This window comes from Martes martes, assembly GCF_963455335.1.
Source record: "Martes martes genome assembly, chromosome: 14".
In the NCBI taxonomy this organism is placed as follows: Eukaryota; Metazoa; Chordata; class Mammalia; order Carnivora; family Mustelidae; genus Martes; species Martes martes.
The window spans coordinates 76,704,119-76,716,923 of NC_137902.1; positions in this window are offsets into that span (position 1 = coordinate 76,704,119).

Consider the following 12,805-nt stretch of genomic DNA (forward strand, 5'->3'; position numbering starts at 1 on the left):
CTAAATAACCTAAATATAACCTAAATAAACCTAAATAATCTAAATTATAACCTAATGATATAACCTTAATAGCCTAAATAAACCTAAAAAATTAATCTATCTATAAAAATTAATAACCTCTGTTTATCAAAAGAAAACAATAGAGAGAAAAGACAAGTCACTGACTGGTAAACAGTATTTGCTGTCTACCTACTTCACTAAAGATTCATATCCTGAATATATATTTTTTTAATTTAGTAAGAGTGTCAAGTACTGGAGCGCCTGGGTGGCACAGTGGTTAAACCTCTGCCTTCGGCTCGGGTCATGGTCTCAGGGTCCTGGGATCAAGCCCCACATCGGGCTCTCTGCTCAGAGGGGAGCCTGCTTCCCCCTCTTTCTCTGTCTGCTTCTCTGCCTACTCGTGATCTCTGCCTGTCAAATAAATAAATAAAATCTTAAAAAAAAAAAAAAGAATGACAACTACTCAAAATATTTGAATTGACTTTTTTTTTAAGAAAGTGTGCGTGTCCCCAAGGAGGAGAAAGGGGCAGAGGGAGAGAGAGAATCTCAAGCAGTCTCCAAGCTCAATGAAGAGCCTGTTCCAGGGCTCAATCTCACAACCCTGAGATCATGACCTGAGCTGAAATCAAGAGTCAGATGCTCAACTGGCTGAGCCACCAGGTGCCCCATGAACTGACAACTTTTACAATATATATGCAAATATCCAGTAAAGATATAAAAAGATGCTCAATCTCATCAGGCACCAGAAAAATTATATAAAAGCATGACTTACCACTAAACTCACATCAAAATGATTGAAATTAGGTCAATTTTAATAATACCACGTCTTAGCAAGGGTGGTGAAACACTAACAGATTGGTGGCAGGAGTTTATATTGTAACCTGGGAAATAGGACTCATAATACATCAACCCTAAAATGCAGCAATTCCATCCTCAGGGCCAGGGAATAAGTACACCTAGAAATGCATAAACACGAGCACCCAAAGTCAAGTACATAAATATCTTAGTAGCAGTTTTCATAATGATTCCAAACTGGAAATAACCCAGACACACATCAGTAGTAAAATGGCCAAATAAATTGTCTAGAATACACTATAGCAAGGAAAATGAACAAATTCTTGCTGTAGGTAATGATGCGGATGATTCCTGCAAACATAATTTTGAGTGAAAGAAGCCTTACACAAAAGATTTCTATTCTGTGATTTTAAATGGAAACAAGAGCAGGAAGAATGAATCTCTAGTGCAACGTTCTACTTCTTGATCTATATTATGGCTACATCAGTGTGTCACCAGGTAAAAAATCACCGATCTGTCACACTTACGACCTGTGAATTTTGTTTATACATGTTATACTTTAAAAACTGAGTTTCTATAGAGCTGAACAGCTAGCCCATAAAATAACTCAATGGAAGAGACTACCAACCCATAAGATGTGACTCGCCAAAAGGATGAAATTCTACATGATCATAAGATGGCATCATCACACAAATACACCCATAAAAACTGTGAATGAGATGTCATGTCATTTATAATACACATAGAGGTAGACATTTGGAGGTGTGTTTTGCTTGAGAATTAAAGAAATCTAAGTATTATTAACTCTAAAATCAATAATATATACTGTACTGTACTAAGACCCCTCTGAATCTTCATCTCAAACCCTAGTAAAAGGAATCTGCTTTCCCTGTGATTTCCATGCTTGTAAAAGTGAAAATGACCTTGGGGGACAAATGAACCTGGTGTGGTCTCTGTCCATAGATCATTAAGGACTGGACTCATTGTGGTCCAGTAACAAATTTGGTGACCCAGATGGGATGGCTGTCCTTCTGAGGGTCTGCCCCGGTTTCTAGTGGTCAGAGTAGTGGGTACCTGGGCTAGCCCATTCAAGCTATTCTGGCAGGAATGGGCTCCTCCAGGTAGTCTCCCTTCTTGGCACCTGGGCTGCCAGATTGGCATTGTAGCCTGCTGGGAGACCCAGCACCGCACCGACCTTTTGTTCAGAGGATCTCTCAAGGGAGGCATATGACACCCATCCCACCAAATGGCTGTTAAGTTGCTATCACTTTGAGTCATCTCACAAGGTCTGGGCAAGGTGGCAAAACACTGAGGAGAAGGGCCCTTCAGTAAATACAATGGGGGACTGAATGCTCATTGGAGTGGAACCTAGACACCCCAAGGGGTTGGAAGAACATGCAACTCGGCCATTCAGGGGCTTGGTTGCTCTATCCCAGTGAAATGGGGGCGATCAGACAGTGATGAGTCTAGGGAGAAATGTCTGTCCCACCTGGTCAGCATTTGGTTTGGAAATCTGGTCTGTTGGGGATGCCTGAAACAGTTGTCCTGCTTTCAGGAGACTGTTTGAATCTCTACCTTGTCGGCTTGACCTTTGTGTACCTTGTCCTTTCCTTATGTACTCTATAGAAGTGGGATCCCAAGACCAAAAAGAGTCAAGTGGTCATTAATATCTATTTCTTATCGCAAAATGCTCCAGATATCCACAGAGGACTTCAAACACCGGCTATAGGTCCTGACACTAATTCTGCTCAGCTAATACAGATAAACTGTAGGGTGTGATGGAGAACAGAAGAGAGGACAAGATAATGGAAAGGCAAGCTGCCCTCTGGCAGTAGCTCTTTAGTGGATAGGAGGCAACCCAGGGGAAGAAAGGAAGACATTGTGGGTGAGTGTCCCTGGCCCCCATTGGAGGACCAAAAGACCTTTTAAAAGACAAGCATCTAGAAAAGTACCTGTGCTCAAAATCTACCCTGCAGCTTCTGTAAGGCTACATGTTAAGAATAAATGCAAATCGGAGGGGGAGACAAACCAAGAGAGACTGTGGACTCTGAGAAACAAACTGAGGGTTTTGGAAGGGAGGAGGGTGCAGGGTTGGGTGAGCCTGGTGTTGGGTATTGTGGAGGGCACGTACTGCATGGAGCACTGGGTGTGGTGCATAAACAATTAATTTTGGAACACTGAAAAAAAATTTAATTTAAAAAAAAGAATAAATGCAAATCTCAACTAAAAGGCTTTTGTTTGTGTCAGTCTCCATCTGGTAATTTCAACCTCTGGATGGTATTGCTGAAATTATATCATAAAAGAACTCTATTTAATAGGTTTGAAGGAAGCACTTGTAAGGATTGGACAATCAAAAACTCAAAGATCAAAAAATAAATTAAAAAAACCACAAAGACCGAAATTAACCCATTTCGATTTGAATTAAATTTGAATTAAATTCAAATGATCTGGGATAATCACTGGTATGTTCAAGTTTGTTGAGCACTGGCATGTCTTTGGGAATTATCAACATCAAATACAATACAGATAATCAACTTCTATTCAATCTCAATTCATGGTGTACCTATTACAAACTTGTGAGCAAAAATGACTTAAGATGATGGTTGATTTTGTCTGGGTAGTTGTTAGGAACAAGTACACTGAATAGATAAAAAGGTCTATAGGTGAATTTATAAACAGCTTCCAAAATGTGTGGTGACCTAAAACTTTAAGGTTTTGCTGGGTTGGACGATAAAATGGGTTGAATTCATATTTAAGTGAATTATTGAATCACTGATAACTAAACATAGGTTTACTTACTTTTATCTCACTACAGAAAAACTAAAATTTGGGTCTGTTAGTAAATATGTTTCATGCTTTATTGAAAATGGTACTGGGGCGCCTGGGTGGCTCAGTGGGTTAAGCCTCTGCCTTTGGCCCAGGTCATGATCTCAGGGTCCTGGGATCGAGCTCCGCATCGGGCTCTCTGCTCAGTGGGGAGCCTGCTTCCTTCTCTCTCTCTCTCTCTGCCTCTCTACCTACTTGTGATTTCTCTCTGTCAAATAAATAAATAAAACCTTGTTTAAAAAAAGAAAAGAAAATGGTACTATTGAGGGGCACCTGGGTGTCTAGGAGACAATGAGGTCTTCCATAAGAAAGGAAAATAGCAATGTGTTAGCTAGCCTCACTAAGGGTCAACAAGCAATTGTGTGGGTTTGGGGGGATTGTCTGGATTTTGCCACATCTGGATTCCTAACTTTGGGCTAATTGCAAATCCCTTTATAATAAGCTTCAGGAACGGAACCAAGAGCAACCTGTTTGAGTGGGATAAAGCATGTGATCAAGTCTATTCTAGTCACAAAGATCTAGAAAGTGAAACCCCATCCAACATAGAGGTCTGGAGAGATAGGTTTACATTTCAGATGGATGGCGAGGGCAGGGTAGGGGTAGTGAGTGTGGTGAAGGGGTAGGATTCTAGATGTATTTTGAACATAGAACTGATAATATCTGCGGAAAACAAGTTAAAAGACTAGACCTAGTTTAAAAAGCAATCCCTTAAAAGCATCCTAGATCCAAGAGATAGTAAAGACTTACCTAGCCAAGACTGGGGAAAGGCATAAAGCTCAGAAGGATAAACTGGAGGCATCCTGTCCTAGAAGTGACTGCAGATACTAGAACAGGCAGCTGAGAGGTACAGGGAATCTCTGAACTGGGCTATTATCAGGGTCAGAGTCATGTGCTGCCATGAAAGGGCGCCACTTCCTGCTCCGAACCGGTACTCTGGAAGGACAGAACAGGCTAACAGAACCCTGAAAAAGACCCTCACAAAATTGTGCCAAGAAACATAGGAAAATTCTCAACCAGGATAAGAGCTGCCCCAAAGAATAAACTAAAATTTAGCCCCTTCAAAATGGCTTATGGGAGGCATTTTCCTAAAGGCTCTGACTTCCTTCTCGTTGCCAGATCTGAAAGTTTGTTTGGCTACTAATCATATATATAGTAATCATACAATTATCATATACTATCCGCAAGTAGTGGAGGCCCTCAACAAGTACAGGAACTTTTGCCTTCCTGCCTACTGAAATCGGACTTCCCCCATATGAACCTGGGGATTGAGTGAACCTCAAATCTTGGAAAAGTGGTTCACCACAAGATGGACTAAGTGGAAAGGGCCCCACCTAATACCCTTAACCACACATTCTTCTCTAAAGGTAGAGAGAGCTGGGCCATGGACCCACTATCCTGGGCTGAAAAAGGCACTGAGACCAGAAACTCCAGAAGAAGCGCAACCAATGCCCGATAACAACAAACACAGCTGTGAGCCACTCACTGACCTAGAGCTTCTGTTCCAGCGGCACTCGAAGATGGGCAGGGGTACTTAGATTTGTCCAGTAACAATTTCAGGCTATTTAACACTAGCTCTGCTTTCTGGTTTCTTCAGTCTTAACGATTGCTGCGCCTGGGTTAAATCATTTTCTCTGTGATGGTTCAGTAAGGAATTCCACAGCTCACTGTTTGTACAGGGTAGAGTGTACGTGGCAGAATGGATAGTTTTCTGGTCCTCACCAGGTTCTGGAAGCGGGGTACAAAGATGTACCCCTTCAGATCTTAAAATGAACACTTTGCTGAGAGTAGTTTGTGTCACGGGGATGACAAAAGCTGTAAACACACTAAAGCACCACTGGGAGCTACAACCCCTAGTGAACACAAGTGATAGGTAGTATCAGAGCAGGGTGCATGGGCGGAAAGGCTGTTGGATGTGTCGTCAGCACCCACAGATCAAAAAGGGATTGTGTATATATCCTCTGGTCCAGAATGACCTTAAGCCAGTAGAAGAAGTTACTGTCTGAACATTAGTTAATATTTCATGTCATACCTGGATTGATACCTCAGGTGCAGTAAAAGTACATATTAAGGAAATCTTTGATCAGGCAGCTTGACCTTCAGTCAAAGAGGAGGACCTCCCGGAGAGGTCTGGCATGCTATCAAAGGGCACTACATACATCATGTGGTTTCTCCCCTTTCTGGGGCCACTGATAATCCTGCTACCCTTACTACTTTTTGGCTTCATGCATTTAACTGTTTGGTCCAACTTGTGACCAAGAGCACAGAGACCATAAAATTACGGATGGGAGTAACACAAGGGCACAAACAGCTCGGAGCTAAACCTCAGGACACACAAACATGGCTCAGCCTAGCTGGGAAGCAGTTCTGCTCCTCTGCTGACCCCCAAGACAACAGCCATGTCCAGCAGGAAGTAGCTGCAGAAGATGGACCTTCACCCATGAGGTGTGAAGGAATGAGGAGGAAGAATAGAACCAGAGGACAGATTTTGTCACCAGCCTGACATCCCTGAACTCAGAACTGACCCCCCAACTCAGGAGACACCTAGAAGCTTGTGCTTAACTGTCAATCTCACCTTTTAGAAACGAACTAAGGAAGAAACTGCTGGAACAGAATGAAACAGTGGAGGAAGACACCCGAGCAGATGAATCAGAACGTGCCTCAGCCTCATTATAATATTAAACCCCCTCCTTAAATATGCATCCCAAGCCCTAATAAAAGGAGTCTGCTCTCCCTTGTTCAAGGAGTTATATCTTGGGAACTTATTCCCCACAATCTCCTTATTGGAACAGATAACTATGACTCTGTGAGGCAACTCCACCTGGTGTGGTCTCTGTGTCTAACTCACCAAGGAGCAGACCCACTCTGGTCTGGTAACAAAACAGTCCAGATACCGACCAGGAACAGGTGAAATACAAGGTAACTAATTTGGAAACAGTATAGGCAAACCAATAATAATGTCTAGTGTACTATTATCCCTTAAAATCACCATCTAACGCTTTCTACATATATACATTCTGACTTTGCAATAAGAGACAAAAGTATTATTTTATTGATTCTGCATATCAATGAAAACTGTGGAATGAGGGGAATAGAGGCAAATTTTGCCACCATGAAAATCTTTGCCCCTAGACATGACAAGCGATGTGAAATAGTACATAGTTTCACCTTTTTTTAAAACATGCATTTTTTAGTGGATCTGTTTAAAATATGAAATTGAGCATAATAATTTCCCCTGACATTTAATTTTTTTAAGACTTTAGCTACTTTCTGCAAGTTGCATTATTTGAAGCATGAAACAAATTCACTTGAGTTTTATAATATTAAAAAAATAGAGCTGAGCTAGAATTAATTTTAAAGATTTTTTTTTTTTAATTTGACAGAGAGAGAGCACAAGCAGGCAAAGAGGCAGGCGGGGGGTGGGGGGAAGCAGGCTCCCTGCTGAGCAGAGAGCCCAATGTGGGGCTCGATCCCAGGACCCTGAGATCATGACCTGAGCTGAAGGCAGAGGCTTAACACACTGAGCCACCCAGGTGCCCCTAGAATTAATTTTATTACAAGATGAAAACATAATTAATAAATAGCAAAAACATAAAAGATTTTAATAATTAAGCCACAAGTCTGTATCAATTGCATGGTAGTGAATTCAGTAAGCATTGTCTATATTTGAATATTTGAGTTCCAAAAAATATGATTGCTTAAATTTCATTGTTTTTACTAAGGAAATTAATGAATTTTTAGCAAAACACGAATTGTTTTATTAGAAAGAAAATTTTTTTACATTATGGAAAATCAGGATTCTGCATTATAACTTAAAGATAATCTTTCTTCCTCATTTATTTTACCCGAAAAAAAAATTACAAAGATACCTTATAGATATGCTCTTTTTTTTAAAGAATTTATTTATGTATTTGACAGAGAGAGAGAGATCACAAGTAGGCAGAGAGGCAGGCAGAGAAAGAGGAGGAAGCAGGCTCTGCTGAGCAGAGAGCCCAATGCGGGGCTCGATCCCAGGACCCTGGAATCATGACCTGAGCCAAAGGCAGAGGCTTAACCCACCGAGCCACCCAGGTGCCCCATAGATAGGCTCTTAATTTAAAAACAATCTGTCAGATGTTTATTCTGGTTGAGTTTATTTGTGCTACATCAGTGAGGCTAGGGATTAAAACAACAAATGTTAAAAATAGGATGCATCATTTTAATTTAAGTGTTCTTTGAGCTGTGCGACAAACAGCCCCGAGTGTGCCCCCCATATTCACATCATATATCATCATCCTCTTATTGAGTGTGAGTGGGACCTGTGACTTGCTTCTAACCAATACAGTTTGCCAAAGTATTGGAATATTGTTATGATTCAGTTATGCTTTATGTCAAAGGTGATGAGATGTCACTCTCATGATTATGCTTTTACATATAGTTGACTAGACTCCCACGCTGGCCACGAAAGAGGAAGCTGCCTCACTGAGAGGACCCAGGGAACAAAGCCACATGGCAAGGTACTATGGAAGGTCTCTGCTGCCCAAAATCTTCCCCTCGGCCAACAACTAGCAAAAGAAAACAAACACAAAAATGGAGACAGAAGAGGGGACTTTAGTACCACAGCCACAGGAGACGAATCCTGCCAAAAATCGGAATGAGATGAAGAGTGGACATTTGCCCAGCTGAGACCGCAGCCCCAACTGACCTGTCAATAGTAGCTGAGTGAAAAATCCACCCAGAGAGCCTCACTAAGCTTTGCCAGACTCCTCACCTATAATTGTTAAGTGAGGCAATAAATGTAAGTGTGTTTTAAGCTGATAAAGAGGCAATTTGTGATACAGCAGCGGGGAATGAATACAAACCCTAATTGTAGTGAGTTTTTATATCACTTTTAGGAGAATTGACATTTTCAGATATTGTCTTCTCACGTACGAATTTGGCATATATTTCTGTTAGTTCTTACTGTTTAATATTATTCAGCAAGAACTTACTAACATGTATACATTTTATATGTTATATATTTCTGCACTGAGGCTTTTATATTTTTGTTAATTTGATTTTCAATTATATTATGATTGTTAGACTATTAGGAAAACATATTTTCATAATTTTAGTTCCAGGTGAATTGGTATTCTTGGTGAAAAGAGAAAAGTTATTTGATATGTGTACTTATCTTGCATCCAGGTATCTTATCAAATTCCTTTACTAAATCTACTTGATTTTTAATAGTGTCTTCTGGATTTTTAAAGATGCAACCATTTCACCAACAAAAAGTGATAATTTTATTCATTCTTTTATAGTATTTTTTCTCTTCTATTTGATGTCTCTGGTATTCACCCAGCAATCTACCCAGTGTCTTCCAACAATGATTTTACAATATAACCTTTTCTGAATTCACTTTCCGTTCTTTCAGCTTTCTTTGTTTTATTTTGTTATAGTAGGAGGACTGGTTTATTTCTTCAGGCAGTCTTTGTTCCTGCATTATATCGTTATTCCTGGTGATGACTTTAAATGTAAGAAGATTTTTTCAAAGTGTGTACAAACCATGTAATATTTCTGGATTCAAAGTTATATTAGGGTATGACATTCCCTTTCCAATGGATGTTATATATAATACAGGAATGTTGAATATAATACATAATATGGGATGGACACGCTTAGATGAAACCAGTGAATCTGGGAACAAAGATGATTTTGTTTCAAAATCCCAAACAGGAAAGTACTATGAGAACAGAAAATACTAATTTTGAAAGATCAAATTTATTAAACTGGTGATGGTTCAGTGGTAGGCAACAGTATAGTGTCTGATGTGAAATCTAGTCAACTAAAGACATAAAATCCATTAATGTGTTTACATATTTTTAAAGCACAGCCAACTTTCTGAAAAAATCCTTTTTCAGAATAAAATATCATTTTCTACTATAAAAGTCACAAATTAGACATCTAACAGACAAAGATAAACCAAAAAACAAAAACACAATTTAAATTTGCACTACTGGGGTGCCTGGGTGGCTCAGTGGGTTAAAGCCTCTGCCTTTGGCTCAGGTCATAATCTCAGGGTCCTGGGATCAAGCCCCTCTTCAGGCTCTCTGCTCAGCAGGGACCCTGCTTCCTCCTCTCTCTCTGCCTGCCTCTCTGCCTACTTGTGATCTCTGTCTGTCAAATAAATAAATAACATCTTTTAAATAAATAAAAAAATAATTTTGCACTACTTATACCAAAACAAGTATAAACCGTTTGACAACTAAGGGCTTTTAAAAAGCAACAAATTAAATGATTAATACCATTCTGGGGAGGGGAGGTGGAGAACAAAAGCTAGAACTATAAGAGTTTCTCAATGAAGCCCAAGAAAACCACTAGACTTAATGTAAAAAAAGAAAAAGAAAAAAAGAAAGAATACAGGCAGCCTCCATTTCAAGGGGTTCAAGCCTCCCTCTTAAATAAAGAAGAACTCTGAGACCTGCTTTGAGAAGAATATAGGTAATCAACTTAAGGCAGATTCCAGGGACACTGGGTTTGAGAAAAGAAGAACAGAACTGGAGGCATTAGCCCACTCTGCTCCGGAGAAAAGCTTTCCTTGCTTTAAGTGAAAATGGGAGAAACCAGACCCTGGACTGACTTCTACGCCATTCGGGGTTATGGCGTATTGAGGAAATTTCCACACATCTACAGAGAGCACACACCTTCCAAATGACTTTTTTTTTTTTATTGTTATCATTGTATTCCCAGTGCCTTACACAGCACTCAGCACCTAGCATCCATTGAATTGAATAGAATAAATTAGAGATAAATGAATTAAGGGCCAGATTGTGTTCCATGACTTCAGGAAGTCTAGAAGTAAAGAAGCACTGTCCTGGCACTCAACATACCTCAAAACACCTCCCTAGATTTGGTAACTTTTCCTCCATAAGAACAAAGTAAGCTTAAAAGCTTACTCTTGAGAGTAAAATGACAACAACCTAAATTTAAGTCTTGAAGTAAATGTTTTCTTTAAAAAGATCTGCCCCAAAGGAGAAAAATCAACCAGGCCTAAATTTAAGTAAATGTTAAGTAAATGTTTTCTTTAAAAAGATTTGCCCCAAAGGAGAAAAATCAAGAAAAAAAATTATCGGTTGATTGTGTTGAGATGAAGACTAATCAAAAAGGAGACATTTTATATAAAATGAAGATGAGGAGATTAAGGATTAAAATCCTCGGGTCTTCAAGCAAAACTCAGACACCTCCTCTCTCAAGAAATTTTCTTTGTGCTTTAAAAATCCATCTGAAAGTAAGTAAATATCAAAACATCAAGACTTCCATTTTATTTATCTATTAAAACAATGCCACCTGGAAGCATAAGTACAGAAAACTTGGTTTAAAGACTCTTAAACCAGGAAAAGGTAGAGGAAATAGGAAATAATGAGAACACACACACACACACACAGACATGCCCCTCATATTTCAAAATACCATATCATCATATGACATAATATGGCAGTATGCAAGTTATTTGGAGACTTGATAAGAACAGTTTTGCTGGTGGTTAGGGGACAGAGAACAAGATAGAAGTGGCATGAAGAATGTATTTATGGTCCTGAGGAAGTTAGGATGATGTTCATGTAACTTAAAAAAAAAAAAATGGCAATAAAAAGCAGTGAGAGGAGGCTGAAGGAGTAGAGGTTATTGATAATCATATCTATAATGAGAATGTTTGGTAAGCTGATGGGGGTGGCATTTCTTGTAAGATACAAGGATGAAATTTCATATTGTGGGTTACTAACATACAGAGTATCAGAGCTGCAAAACTGTTTCAGCGTCGTTCTTTAAACTTCAGAATTTAACTGTTATAACAGACCATGTGCCAAAAACAACATGTTGCCTGTGGGAGCTGGAGAACTCTTAACACAAAGGTCACACTTGATGTGATTCTTGAAAAATGTTATACTAGCCCTCCTTAACTACAATATTTTGACATCAGACTTCTAGAAAAATCAGGACTGATCACTCAAAAGAGTCATTCATCTTTATAGATATACACATGTATGTATGTACATATGTACCTATACATATACACATATATATGTATATAGCCAAAAGACAAAAATTATATTTCACTTATTTGACAAGACACTTAATTTTTTAATTTTTTAAAAAGATTTTATTTATTCACTTGAGAGCACAAGAGAGAGCAAGGGTGGAGGCAGCAGCAGAGGGCAGGGGGCTGTGGCAGAAGGAAAGAGCGAAGCAGGTTTCCCGCTGAGCAGGGAGCCCAATGCTGGGCTCGATCCAGGATCCTGGGATCACGACCTGAGCCAAAGGCAGATGCTAAACTGCCTGAGCCACCCAGGCGTCCCTGACAAGATAGTTTAATCATTCTAGGTAAAACACCTTGTATGATTATATTTATTATCTTTGCCTTACTTGTCATACCTTCCCTAAAAAGTTCAAATGATACAAATCATAATGAAAAGGAAAAATCAATGATATAGTCCAATTTACATCATACTCATTTTTAATCATTTATCAGGATACGTATTGCCAATCATTAAAAGAGAAAGTGAGGGATTTTAAATTTTTCCATAATTTATGTGTGTACAGACACCTATTTGAATTGGGCACTGCCAAACCCGATGTGGGTTAGGAGTCTTCTACCAGCCAGAGCTAGGGGAGGTTTTTACAGAGAGGAGGTGGAAGCAGTGCAAAGAAATTTTTGGTTGTCTGCAGCTTAAACAGTTGACTTAATTGAGAAAGCCTGGTTGGCTGTTGTGATTGGTTGTTCTTATGTTTCATTTCTCTCAGATTCGAGTGCACTGACTCTGGCTTAATTCTGGTTTGTTCACGTAGTCTACCAAGGCATTAGAACCATCTCCACTCTAATGACCTCTTGTTTAGTTACTTTGACATTTCTCACCCCCGATCCCACATTTAATAACTCGGCTGACAAAAATTGGCATTCATGTTTTTAATCAGGAGGGCTTGACGTTCAATTCAAATCTTCTAAAAGCTCATATCCGAAAGAGCTATAAACAGTGCTCCTTTATGTAGGCTGGAGGAGTGGGTTCAGAAGTAAGCCCTGTCTAATTGCCATAAAGTAAATCCCTAGTCTACTCCCACCATTTCCACTGGGAAACAAAGTCAAATGAAAAAATGCGATTCAGGAATGTGGTGGTATTTACATTATCTCTCCAGAAATTACAGTAAATGCTGAGGCAGAATATTAAGGAAATGC